General features: G+C 36.5%; 1 pseudogene; it reads left to right on the top strand.

The window, feature by feature from the left end:
• Positions 1-9,159: 9,159 nt before the first annotated feature.
• Positions 9,160-10,227, top strand: LOC102510637 (annotated as a pseudogene).
• Positions 10,228-12,948: the final 2,721 nt, after the last annotated feature.

Raw genomic sequence — 12,948 nt, 5'->3', positions numbered from 1 at the left:
CCCAGAGCTGTCATACCCAGGTTGTCACTCACCTGTAATTCCCTGTATGAATCAGAAAACTGGGTGCAGGATGGGCATGGCAATAAATCCTAGGACCTCATCAGAAATCAAAGTAAAACCACTCTAAAGGGAAATTTTAACAAACCAGAGCAGACAGTATCCTAGCCAGAAAGAAATAAGAATCCTGAGGAAGTTACTTTAGTTATTTAAATAATATTCGATGCATTTCCACAGCCAAGCCATTCTGAAGAATTCTAAAACACATACACATAATTTATTTACATCTTATGTATCCCACTATCCAGAGCAAAATTCTTATGTATCTGTGGAAATTGGGGAGCGCTATGGAGAAAATAAAAAGTATTTACCATAAAACACTTGAAAGTAAGACAGACAGTATCTAATTTTTAATTATCTGGTATTTTATTTAAAACTTTTGGGATCTTAAAATAGGGAAAACCTACGTAGAAATGAAGGTTTAAATGTTTAGAGGTTTATAAATCTCATCTATAAAACCTTTATAAATCTTTTTAATACAATCCCTGAGAGGTATAAAAATGTCTAGTGATAGGGTCGAATAGGCTTTAGAGAATTTCAGCTGTTTAATATTCTTGGTCAGCTATTAAGACCTTCCAGAAGCATTTTGATTTTCATGGCATTATCCAACAAAGGGCAGGATATTTTGCAGAAAGATCTGGTCCTCTTTTTGACTTGCTGGTGTGTTTGTTTTTGTTTTTGCTTTTGCTTTTTCATATTAAGTGGTACCTTATGCTGCCTATTGCATACTCTCTTTCATGCATGCATTCATTCAAATAATATTTACTGAGTTGAGATACCTTACGTAACACTCAGTAAGTAATGTTTAGATGAATGAATGCACTTTCTGTCAAAGTAAAAGTACTGAGAAAAATCACAAAATGTATGATCCAGCCCCACAGAAACATAACTGTGTTGAGTATATAAAATACAGTGATGAAATAATGAATTTATTGTATTAGACATTTTCTAAGTTCAAAAATGAGTTTTTTATAAATAATCAGAGTTTAAGGATAACAAAAAAAGGACAATTCCTTATGGATTGAATATGTCAATAAATGTACATTTGAGATGTGACTTGAGACTGACCTTCAAGAAAGAAGAGAACTTAATTAGATATATGAATAAGGAACAAAAGGGCATGGTGATAGTATGTGCATAAATAGTGTGGCCCATTTTTATATTCTTTATTTATATCTATATTCTTTATAGTCATAGATAACCCAAATGTAATTGTTTCCATGGGTCCATTCTCAGCATCCAAACAAAATGGCAACTCCCATCTTGGTAACACTAATACAGTCTTTAACAAAGAGGTTGTGAAGGAAAGGGGGTGGAAAAGGCTCGCATCCCACATCACACAACAAAACCTATTTAACTATTTGTTTAATTTTCTCCCTTCTGCAATTTTTTTCTCCCTCTCTCTACACATCTCTCTTCTCCCACATCTGGCCACACTCTACCAGCCATCTTTCCACATCTTTCTAGATCTCTCCATCCTTAGTTTCATTATGCCACAATTTAAACATCTCCAGGTTGCATCTCCACAACTTATTCCACAAAGATAAACAAAGGACACTTCTCAGGATCTACTTTTCTTTGAAGGAAGCAGTGATAAGGAGTGGTTACAAATAATATGGGGTGTAGAGCAGTGACTTAAAAAAACATCTTTTCTTGTTAGAACATGAATACTTGGGACTTTGAGGAAACTAGAAAATCTAGAAGAATTCATTAATAGTTATTTATTTTCAATAAATAAAATATAATAAGTAGGCTAAACTCTGACAGATTAACTCTTCCAAAACTTGCTTTCACATACCTTCACTATTGGGATGTTTGATAACCACTTCTTTACTTTCTTCTTTATTTCAAATTATAAGAACCCTCCCATAAGTTCCTTGCCAGGCAAGGTTAAGTTATATCAACCCAAACAGATTTTTTAATAACACGGCTGGTTGAAAGTACAGGAAAAAAGCTGGTTTCTCCTTTTCAACAGACATAGAATGAATAATGGGGGAAGTGGTTTAAAAAGTCTCTCTCCATGATGGGCTAAGGTTAAGATTAGGACTTTAGAGGCCAGAAGAGCAAAATAACTACAACAATCCACGTATTTCCAAGAGCAGTCATTTGTTATCTGAGGGATTTATTTTTCCTACTATTTTTTTTTCTGTAGCCCAACTTGTGTCTTTATTAAATGACATAAGAGAATACAGTGTGGCTGAGAAGGCTTACATTTCCTTAGCCCAAAGTCAGATATTCTCAGTCTACCGTCCACTCAAATTAAAAATAGAGTTTTACAAGAAAAAACTGGATAGAACTAAGTGTACTTTTATTTCAATCCTTTACCTAAATTTTTTGTTTTATCTTCAATTCTCCACTGAAGTGACTACATTAATATATTTTAAGAACATTTCATTAAGTTGAAACAATCATTCAGTATATTAACTATAATTTAGAAAAGCCAAATCCGTTAGCCAAATTCATTTCTATATTGCCACAGCAGTGTATTCTGAACTAAAAGATACTTGGCAATTCTTCCCTTAGATACTGACTCAACTGGAAGGCAGAGTAAGGATAGCTACCCATTCAGGGAAGGAAATGTCACTTAGCTTCTGTAGCTATCTTAGGTCTCTTATTACATTAACAAATTGAAGAATAAAAACCATACAATCATCTCAATAGACACAGGAAAAGCTTTTGAAAAAATTCAACATCCATTCATTGTAAAAACTCCCCAGAGAGTGGGCATAGAGGGGACACACCTTAACATATTAAAGGCCGTATATGACAAGCCCATAGCTAACATCAAACTCAATGATGAAAAGCTGAAAGAATTTTCTCTAAGATCAGGAACAAGACAAGGATGCCCACTCTCAACACTTTTATTCAACACAGTGTTGGAAATAATAGCCACAGCAATCAAGACAAGAAAAATAAAATAAAAGGAATCCACTGGAAAGGAAGATGTAAAAATGTCACTGGTTTTGGATGACATGATACAGAGAAAATTCTAAAGACACCGCCAAAAAACAACTAGAACTCAAAAATAAATTCAGTAAATTTGTAGGATACAAAATTAATATACAGAAATCTGTTGCATTTCTATACACTAACAATAAATTCTAAGAGAAACTAAGGAAACAATCCCATTTACAATTGCATCAAAAAAAAAACCTAGGAGTAACCCTGCCTAAGGAGGTAAAACACTCGTACACAGGAAACTATGAGACATTGATGAAAAGAAATTGAAAATGACACAAACAGATGGAAAGACATACCCTGTTCATGGTTTGGAAGAATAAATATTGTGAAAATTACCATACTACCCAAGGCAATCTACAGATTTAATGCAATCTCTATCAAAATACCAAGGGCATTTTTCTCACAGACCTAGAAGGAATAACTTTACAATTTGTATGGAAACACAAAGACCCTGAATAGCCAAAACAATCTTGAGAAAGAAAAATGGAGCTGGAGGATTCTGGCTTCTTGACTTCAGGCTATAATACAAAGAAAGCTATAGTTATCAAAACAGTATGATGCTGGCACAAAAACAGACACATAGATCAATGGAACAGAATAAAGAGTTCAGAAATAAACCTATGCACTTACAGTCAATTAACCTATGGCAAAGGAGGTAAGAATATACAATGGAGAAGAGTCTGGGCTCCCTTAAGGATGGTTTCTGTCAATTTTCCTTCTTTAAATGGACCATACTTTCCCATGTGTCTGTATGCCTTGTGATTTTTGTTGTTGTTGTTGTTACTGAATATTCAGCATTCAAATATTGTAATATGGTATCTGTGGAAATAAGATTCTCCCAGAGTTTGCTGTGCTTTTGATTATTGAAGGCTGTAGCAGTCTGTTTGTTTAGGGACCTTTCCAAACTATCTTTGCAATGACTGTATTCCTTATCATGTGTAGTCACTGAAGCCTCTGTTCCTTTAGCTCATGTTTAGCTAATGTTTTTGACAGAGATATCCTTGAATTCCAGGACCTAAAACAAACAAATATACACACAAACACACATGGACATCCATATGCGCACACAAAACCATACAACTCTCCCAGTGTTGCAATTTCCTGGATCACTCTTTCAGCATTTAGCTGACCTGTGCTGAGTTCAAGGATCAGCCCAGGGTAAAAGCTTAAGAGTATTTTCTGGTGTTTTCTGACAGGCATCTTACCTTGAATATGCATGTGGCTTTCTTAATTTCTCTGTATGCATGGGTACATTTTGTATGTTCTAAATTCTCAGAGAATCTACCCCAGATTTTGCTCTTGGATCTTAGGTGGTCTATTTCAATTCATAATCTTTTGCCCCAGCTGTGTGCTTTGTTAGTTCACCTTGCACTGTTTTTGAGTAATTATAGCTGCTTTTCCAGACTGTGTTCCAAGTTAGGCAAAACTTCTGTCAGTCCTTCAGGTAGCTCCCAGACAGATTAGAACAGATACACATAGTAATTTGAGAACAGGGTCTCTTCTGTTCCCTCTTTAACCAGGATTGAGGGTCCCATAGCAGGAACATGGTCTGTTGCTGTTTTAAAATTATCATTGCATTAAGACTTCACTGTTTTAAGACCATTACTACACTGAGAGAGGATGGGGCAACGGTAAGTATAAATGCCACAAAACTTTCCTGCCATTTTCAAACTGCCTCTTCCTTACTTCAGCATGTGTTTGGCTGCTGTAAACTTATGGCTGATTTCCAGACTTAAGATCAACTCAAACAACTCCACAAAAAGACACAGTATAATCAAACTCCCAGAAGACAAAAGACAAAAAGAATCTTGAAAGGAGAAAGAAAAAAGCAATTTGTCACAAAGCAGGAATCCTCAATAAGACTAATAACTGATTTCTTATCAGAAACCATGGAAGCCAGAGGCCAGACACATTTAAAGTGGTGAAACAAAAAAGTATCAACTAAGAATTCTATATTTGGCCAAACCATTTCCAAACCTTAGGGAGAAATTAATGTAGTCCCAGATAAACAAAAGCTGAAAGAGTTTGTTACAACTCCCTAACACTGCCCTATAAGAAATGCCAAATTTAATCCTTCAGGTTGAAATAAAAGGATGCCAGAAAATAATTCAAAGCTGCGTAAAGAAATAGAGATCTCCAGTAAAGACAATTACATGGGCAAATATTAAAGTCAATATTGTGTTATTAGTTTGTAACTTCACTTTTTATCTCCTACATGATTTAAAAGATAAATGCATAAAATAATTATGAATCAATGTTACTGGGCACACAATGTATAAAGGTGTAATTTGCGACAATACTGTATAGAGGAGGAATGGAACTGTATAGAAACAAAGTTTCTGTATGCTATTGAAATTAAGTTGGTTTTTATTCAAATTACATTGTTTTAACTTTAGAATGGTAAATGTAATCCTCCTGATAACCACAAAGTATCAATAGACTATACACAAAAGGAAATCAATAGAGGTCACTATAAAAACCTAAGCACAGAAAAAGTCAGTAATGGAGAAAATGAGGGGCAAATAATGTATAAGACATACAGAAAACAAGCAGGGAACTGACAGAATTAAGTTCTTCCTCATCAGTATTTTTTTTAATGTAAGTGGGTTAAGCTCTCCAATAAAAGGATAAACACTGGCAAAATAGAGTTTAAAAACACATGATCCAATTACAGGCTGTCTACAAAAAACTCACTTGAGAGCGAAAGACACAAGTGGGCTGAAAGTGGAAGTATGAAATAAAATATCCCAAGCAAATAGTAACCCCCACCAAAAAAAAAAAAAAAAAAAAAAAAGATCTGGGGTGGCTACACTACTACCACAAAAAAAAACTTTAAATCAAAAATTGTCACAAGACGCAAAGAGATCACTATATATTGATAACAAGTTCAATCTATCAAAAAGATATAACTATAAACAGACATGTACCAAACAGCCCCCAAATACAGAAGCAAACACTGACAGAAATGAAGAAAGAAACAGTTCTAAAATAATAGTTGGAGATCAGTATCTTGCTTTCAATAATGGATAGAACATCTAGACAGAAGATCAGTGGAAATGTAGGGGACTGAATAACAAAATTAGCCAACTCAACCTAACAGACATATATAGATCACTCCACTTACCAGCAGCAGAATACACATTTTTCTCAAGTACACACAGAACATTCTCTAGGAGAGACCATATGTTAGGCCACAATACAAGTACCAATACATTTTTAAGAAATTGAAATCATACAAACTATCTTTAACCACAGTGAAATGATGGTAGAAATCAATTACAGAACCACTGGTAGCCATTTCCCATCATTTTTGCCACACATGATACAAAGCAAGGAAGGGTACAACATAATTTACCATTTAGAAAAGTAGAAAAGAAAACATACTATTGACACAATGTGTGCTTCTTTCCCATGGACAGGGATAGGAAGGGAAGTGATGCTAATGTATGAGCATTATTTATTCCTCAGTATGTGAACTTCTCGGTCAGTCACTGGGCAGCCTGTGATTCCGCCTGATGGGAAGACTTCCTATACTAAGTGTTGAGGGGAGCCAACCTTGAAAGGAACATTTAAAGGATTACAGTGGGATCAGCTTGGCAGCGCACTTCCTCCTGTGTCAGTATCTAGGCTGGGGTATTTCCATAGAGTGTGTGCAATCATAGACCCTAGCTCACCAGAATGTAATTTGATTGTTTTGTTAATAAATTCCCTCAGCATTCTGTCTTTTGTATCCTTCTGCATTTACTTAATTCTTCATTATCACTGCAAAACAACTGTTTTCCTGTTCAGATGCTGAAAAGTAGGTATCAATACCTCCTGAATTTTTACACATCACAGATCAGTTTTAGATGTCAGGATCAGAGACACCAACTATTTTTAATGACTGAGATATCATTTGAATATGTGATTAACATGTTCAGTGTTGAAGTGTGTGTCTGGCTCATTATACATTGTCTAAAAGGTTTCAGACTGCAAAAATTTAAAAATCTTTATCTCTGAATAGTTTTCCTGTGCTGTCCGTTGGTGTCAGACTGTTAATGTGCAGTCTGTCACCTTCAAATAATGTGACTTTGTAACCAATTATTTACCATGTTAGTTTATCAACAGAGAATCTTAGTCAAAACAGTAATACAACTCAATTAACTATACTTCCTTCTGTACACACTTCCCTTGTCTTTCATACTGTTTCCCTGATCCTGTTTATATTAAGTACTTTTGCCATTATATTGAATTGTGTGTATTCTGGTAAGCTACCACAATGCTTTATGAAATATAGTAGAATATAAGTGCATTTAAGTTATATATATGTGTGTGTGTGTAGTTTGCTTAAGTGTAGTGTTTTTTGTTTTCTGTACTGGTTCATTGCTTTTTTTGCCTATAGGGATTTGAATGAAAATATCAAAAAGGCAAAATCCCAAATTCTGAAAATTTAGCATGAGTCAGTCAGTATATAATTTGTAAACTGATAGTATAAAGTCTTAAAAGTGAGGAAGTAAGTCTTTCAAATTTAAATCTTTATTGTAAACTGAAGAGTAGCATACATAAGTATGTAATGAAAAATTGTATTCTAATTTGGAATGCCCATGAACACCTATTTTCTCCTTCTAATCATGACAGTAGGCCATTTGATTATCTTATTTTAATGATTTAACTTTAAAACAATGAAGTATTTGATGTGAACAAAAACAAAGTGTTTTTCTTTATTTGATGGGGGTAGGAGTACTAGAGAAATGAAATGTCAAACATCTGTTGAGGAACGCATACTTTTCTATATATTGTGTACTGTTATTTCAATAACTAACCTAAAATTCCTAAAAGGATGCTATAGTAAGTTATTATGCCATTTTACAGACTGAATTAAGTGAATTTCAGGGAGGTACGACACTTGCCTAAGGTTATCCAGCTGATTAGTGGTAGAAGTGAGAATTAAATCCAGGTGTAATCACTGCCAAAGCTTCTGCTTGTTTCTTTACATTATCCACTTTCAATAGCCAGGGCTCTCCTGCTTACACAGGTGATTGAGATTTCCAAAGAGATAATCAACATTGCTCTTTAAACAGATTTTAAAAATTACTGTTGATGCGCTGAAGGCATATTCCTTTTCCATTAAGTGACTGTAGTTCTTCAAATAATACTTCCAGACACTAGTAATCATACCAACAGAAATTAAGCACAGAACAACAGAACTCAGGGGTGTGTCTAGCAGTCAATAAAGACCAGTTAGGCTCACTGATATCTTCTATCACTTCTTCCAGATTAGCCTAATCTTAATAATGAGGTCCTAATATTTCACAGTATTGCCTTTCCCTGATAGTTGGTTGTTCTCCTATCATTCTCTCTTATCACTCTCTTTCCTCATATTATTGTTTTTAACAATTTTGGGTGGATTAAACACAGTGATTAGTATTCAGCTGTACTAGTCACAAAAGCAGACTCCTAGATCACACCAAAGTAAGTAGAGAAAAAGTATAAATTATATGAACACACACACACCAACTCTATGTTGCACTTCTCCAAAATCTATTCAGTATCTGCACATTCACTGTGTATCAGAAGTAAGGCTAGAAATAAGCATAGCACTGTTTACAAAATACAGAAAATAGACCCAAATATGGAAATTACCACCAATGAGAATGGGAAAGAAAGACTGTAATAAGGAATTTAGGTTATTTTTGTTTCTTAGCTATGATGCCAGATACTGAATTTTCAACGTAAGACAAGGACCATAAAACGATATATTAATTTCCTAGAGCTGCCACGACAAAGTACCACAGATAGTTTATTTACTCACAGTTCTAGAAGCTGGAAGTCTGAGACGGCTGCAACAGGGTTGATTTCTTCTGGGGCCTCTCTTCCTGGCTTGGAGACGCTGGTTTTCCTTTTGTCTTCCCAGGGTCTGTGCCCGTCTGCCCCCTAATCCTCTCTTCCTATAAGGATACCAGTCGTATTGGATTAGAGCCCCCCATCCTGACCTCATTTTGCCTCAGTTACCTGTTTAGGGGCCCACCTCCAAATACAGTCACATTATGAGGTACTGGGGGTTAAGACACCCACATATGAATGTAAGCAGGGTAATATTCAGTAAATAACAAAAGATGAGAGTAATTTAAAGAAGTAAAAACTGCAGCCTGGGGTGGGAAGATGGCGCCGACCGCGGCGGCGGCTCCAAACAGGCTGCACGAGCCCCGGCCGCTGCTAACGCGGCCGCTGCTGCCGCTCCGGGCGGAGGGCTGGGGCTCACGCGGGCAAGTACTCGCGAGAACCAGCCCCGCTGCCACGGGGCGTTGGGGGCGTGGCGGGGTGGAGTTCCTCACAGGTAAGGTGAACCAGCTGTGCATGAAGCCCAGGTGCTTAGTCTTATACCTGAGAGCTTGTCCGAGCCGCGTGCTGACCTGAAGTTACATGAATAGGATGAATTCAAGCGGGAGAAGTTGAAGGCTGAAGGCTTGGATAAAGACCAAGAGAAGGAAGCAAAACTTATCCGCAGTCTCAAAGTCACCCTGGCAAACTACGGTCTGGGCGGGAGAAATGATGTCTGGCGGAGGGCAGCGACTTCCCTTCATCCGCGGCAACAGGATGACAGCCTGGACGGGCCCCAGCTGGAGGAGCTGTGGCACAAGGCGAAGACCTCTGGGAAGGTCTTCATCGAAGAACTGGACAGGATGTGGCGGGAGTTCCAGCATCACAGGGAGAAAGTCCAGGAGCATAACATCCCGCCGGAGACCCTAAGCAGGACTGAAGAAATCCACAAAACGTCTTCAGCCCCTCCTACCTGACCTGGGTCAAGAAGGAGGTGTTGCATAGCAGACAAACCGAGGTGAAGGACCAGCTGTAGGACATTAGCCAGGGAGGGCTTCGACCGCTTGCGGAAAGTCGGCTCCCGGGGCTGCAGTGCCCAGGCCGAGATGGAGAAGCCCCGAGTAATGGATCTGGGGGACCCGCCCAGGTCAGCCAACTTCACTAGAAGGGGCTGGAATCCTTTCTGGAAGAGCTTAAGCACTCTGAAGCCAAAATGCAAAAGCATAACCACTATCAAAAGCAGCTGGAAATTTCTCATCAAAAACTGAAACACGTGGAGAGCTTTGCGGACTGGGAACATGTCAGCCGGGCAAAGAGAGAAACGCCATGTTGGAGAAAAAGACCAAGAAGCTGGGTTACAAAATAAGAAGCATTTACTGGATCTGTCCTGCTCGACACAATGAACTCTGAGGGACCAGGGAGCCCGGCCGGCGGGATGAAGGAGGTGCCAGGGGTCTAGGATGCCTAAAGAAGGGACAGGGTGCTTTGGGGGTGGCTTGTACGTCAACAGAACCTCAGAGAAGGTGTGATGCGGACGGCCACTAGGGTCCTTAGTGGGAAGGATTGCCTCAGATGCCGCCTGCCTAGTGCTGGGAAGAGGAGCTGCATGATCCCGCCCCACCTGCCCCTGACCGGCAGGGCCCCGTGCCCTCAACACAGTGGACTGTCACCTCTGTCGAGAATGCTTATTTCCAGCTGCCTGTGGAGTGGCGGTCCCCTGTGCTTCAAGGTCATAGTTTGCATCAAAATCTTATAAATCTGCCACTGGAAGTACTGTGTACATAAGTCCTTAAAAATACATTGCAGTATTGAGGAAAAAAAAACCTACCTTTTACAGTGAGTTGCTTAAGGATAATTTATTCAAGAATAACAGAAAGTAATTACATAACACTGTATGTTATACAAAGATATTAAATTTAATCATCATAACATCCTGTGAGGTTGGCATTACATTAGACTAAGGAAGATTAAGCAATTTGTCCAGATTGTATAGTTAATAGTTTCTAAATCCAGAATTTAAATCAGGTATTTTCCAGCTCCAAACTCATTCTACATCTAACCACAAGAAACAATACTCACTTTCTAAGGGATCCACTCATCAACCATTCTATGTTACATACTCATTTCAAATGAAATGAATTTTGAGTCTTCATTTTGCTTAGTTTAAGAAGTTATATGGTAATAGAATGGAGTTGGATGGTTTTAGTGAAATTCATACATGGAGAAAGAAATTGACTTCACATTGTGGCTGGTTTCTTAGTGTACATTTTGATCATAAGCTCATGTCTAGCTAAACTTTATCCGTGGGAATCCTATAGGCTGGAGTTGAATATCAAAAAACTTTTTGTGTTTGGAATACTACCTATTTGGAAGCACTTCAAGTTAATTTCTTGGCTTCTGTTTCCAAGAGCACAAATAAATTTGCAACCCAAACACTGAATGCAGACCTGGGGTTTGAAATTCTCAAGATTTCCTACCTGTTTCCTACCCAGAGCAAAAGCCAAGAGAGTTTTCTTTTAGTCTCTGTTTGCCAGCAGATATTTTCTCTACTGGCAAACCCTTTCATTAAAGGTGAATCTAGTTATAGGTTCAGTTCTACCTTCCCATCTAGTAGTGATCAAGTCTTATTTCCTGCCTCCCACATGGTCATGGCCCTTAAAACCAAGTCTCTATGTCACATGTGTCAGTAAACTATGGCCTGTGGTCCAAATCCAGACAGCTGCCTATTTTTTATGGCCTATGAGCTATGAATAATTTTCATATTTTTAAGTGATAACATTTTAAATGGCTATATAAGAACCTAAATTGTATCCTGAATTTTGCCTCTTTGTCCCACAAAACCTAAAACGTTTGCTATCTGGCTCTGTAAAAACAGGTTTGCCAGCTTCTGTTCTAGGCTATCAAGATCTTCAATTCTCTCCTCGTGTAGCTATAACTCTCACATCCATGTACCACCCTTCATTCATGGGTCCTGGGAATTTCTCTAACACACTTCCAAAATCAGCCATGCACTCATAGATAAGGTCTTCACTTTTAACCTAGCATACTTAAGTGTTTTCTCCGGGGGGGAGTTTTTTAAGTAATCTTGCCCACCATATTCTTCATAGCCTCATTAATAACAGCAAAAAGTTAAAACAACTTCACATTCAACAAAGGGGAATTGTTCACAACAATTATAGATGCATATACAGTAGAAAACTATAAACAGTTATTTAAACAGTGAGACAGAACTGTTTTTATTCTTATAGAACTGTGTTTATTTTGGTCCTTTTAGTTTAAATAAGTATTTTTCTGTGCATATATGTATATAGTGATGTATTTCTATATACATACATTATTCGTATGACATATTTATATAAATATATGAAATACACATACATACATTTGAAACATACATACATTTGGAAAACATGATTTATGTTTAAATACATGCACAGAAATACTATTATATATATCATATATTTATATACATTGAACTGAAAACTGGTAATATACATATTTTGTGTGTAAATGTGTATATGTGTATGTGTAGGAAAATAGGTTGAAAGATATGTAGACATGATTTAGACAGGGTTCAAGATTTTAAAAGTAGTTACCTGTAGGTAGTGAGATTATGGCCCATTTGATCTAAAATATTGCTTATTTTTGTGTCAGTTGTTTATGATGAACAGATTCCTACATAAATCCAATTTCAAATATCTATACGTACTTATATATGTAATGTATAAATAAAATAAATATATGTTTATACATAAATATATTTATATAATATAATTGTATTATAATCAATATAGTATATATTGGGGTACATAGAATATATTAAATATAATGTATCAGATTATAATAATTATATATTCATTTATTATGACACAATTTGTAATCAATATTATGTAATAATATTAGGAATATGTTAATGCATAAATGTATTGTGTTAATATATATTTTATATATGCTGTTATACATGAATGTATAATATTAATATAATACATAATTGTGTATTGAAATAAATATTAATATGTTGCATTTATATATTAATATAACACTTATTAATAATATCAATATATGTATATTACATTTAATGTATGCATAGCTAATGCTATCTAAAGCCATGTACTTCAAGAAGTAGAATGA

This window comes from Camelus ferus, chromosome 4, assembly GCF_009834535.1.
Source record: "Camelus ferus isolate YT-003-E chromosome 4, BCGSAC_Cfer_1.0, whole genome shotgun sequence".
In the NCBI taxonomy this organism is placed as follows: domain Eukaryota; kingdom Metazoa; phylum Chordata; class Mammalia; order Artiodactyla; family Camelidae; genus Camelus; species Camelus ferus.
This window is presented reverse-complemented; position numbering and strand designations above follow the sequence as displayed.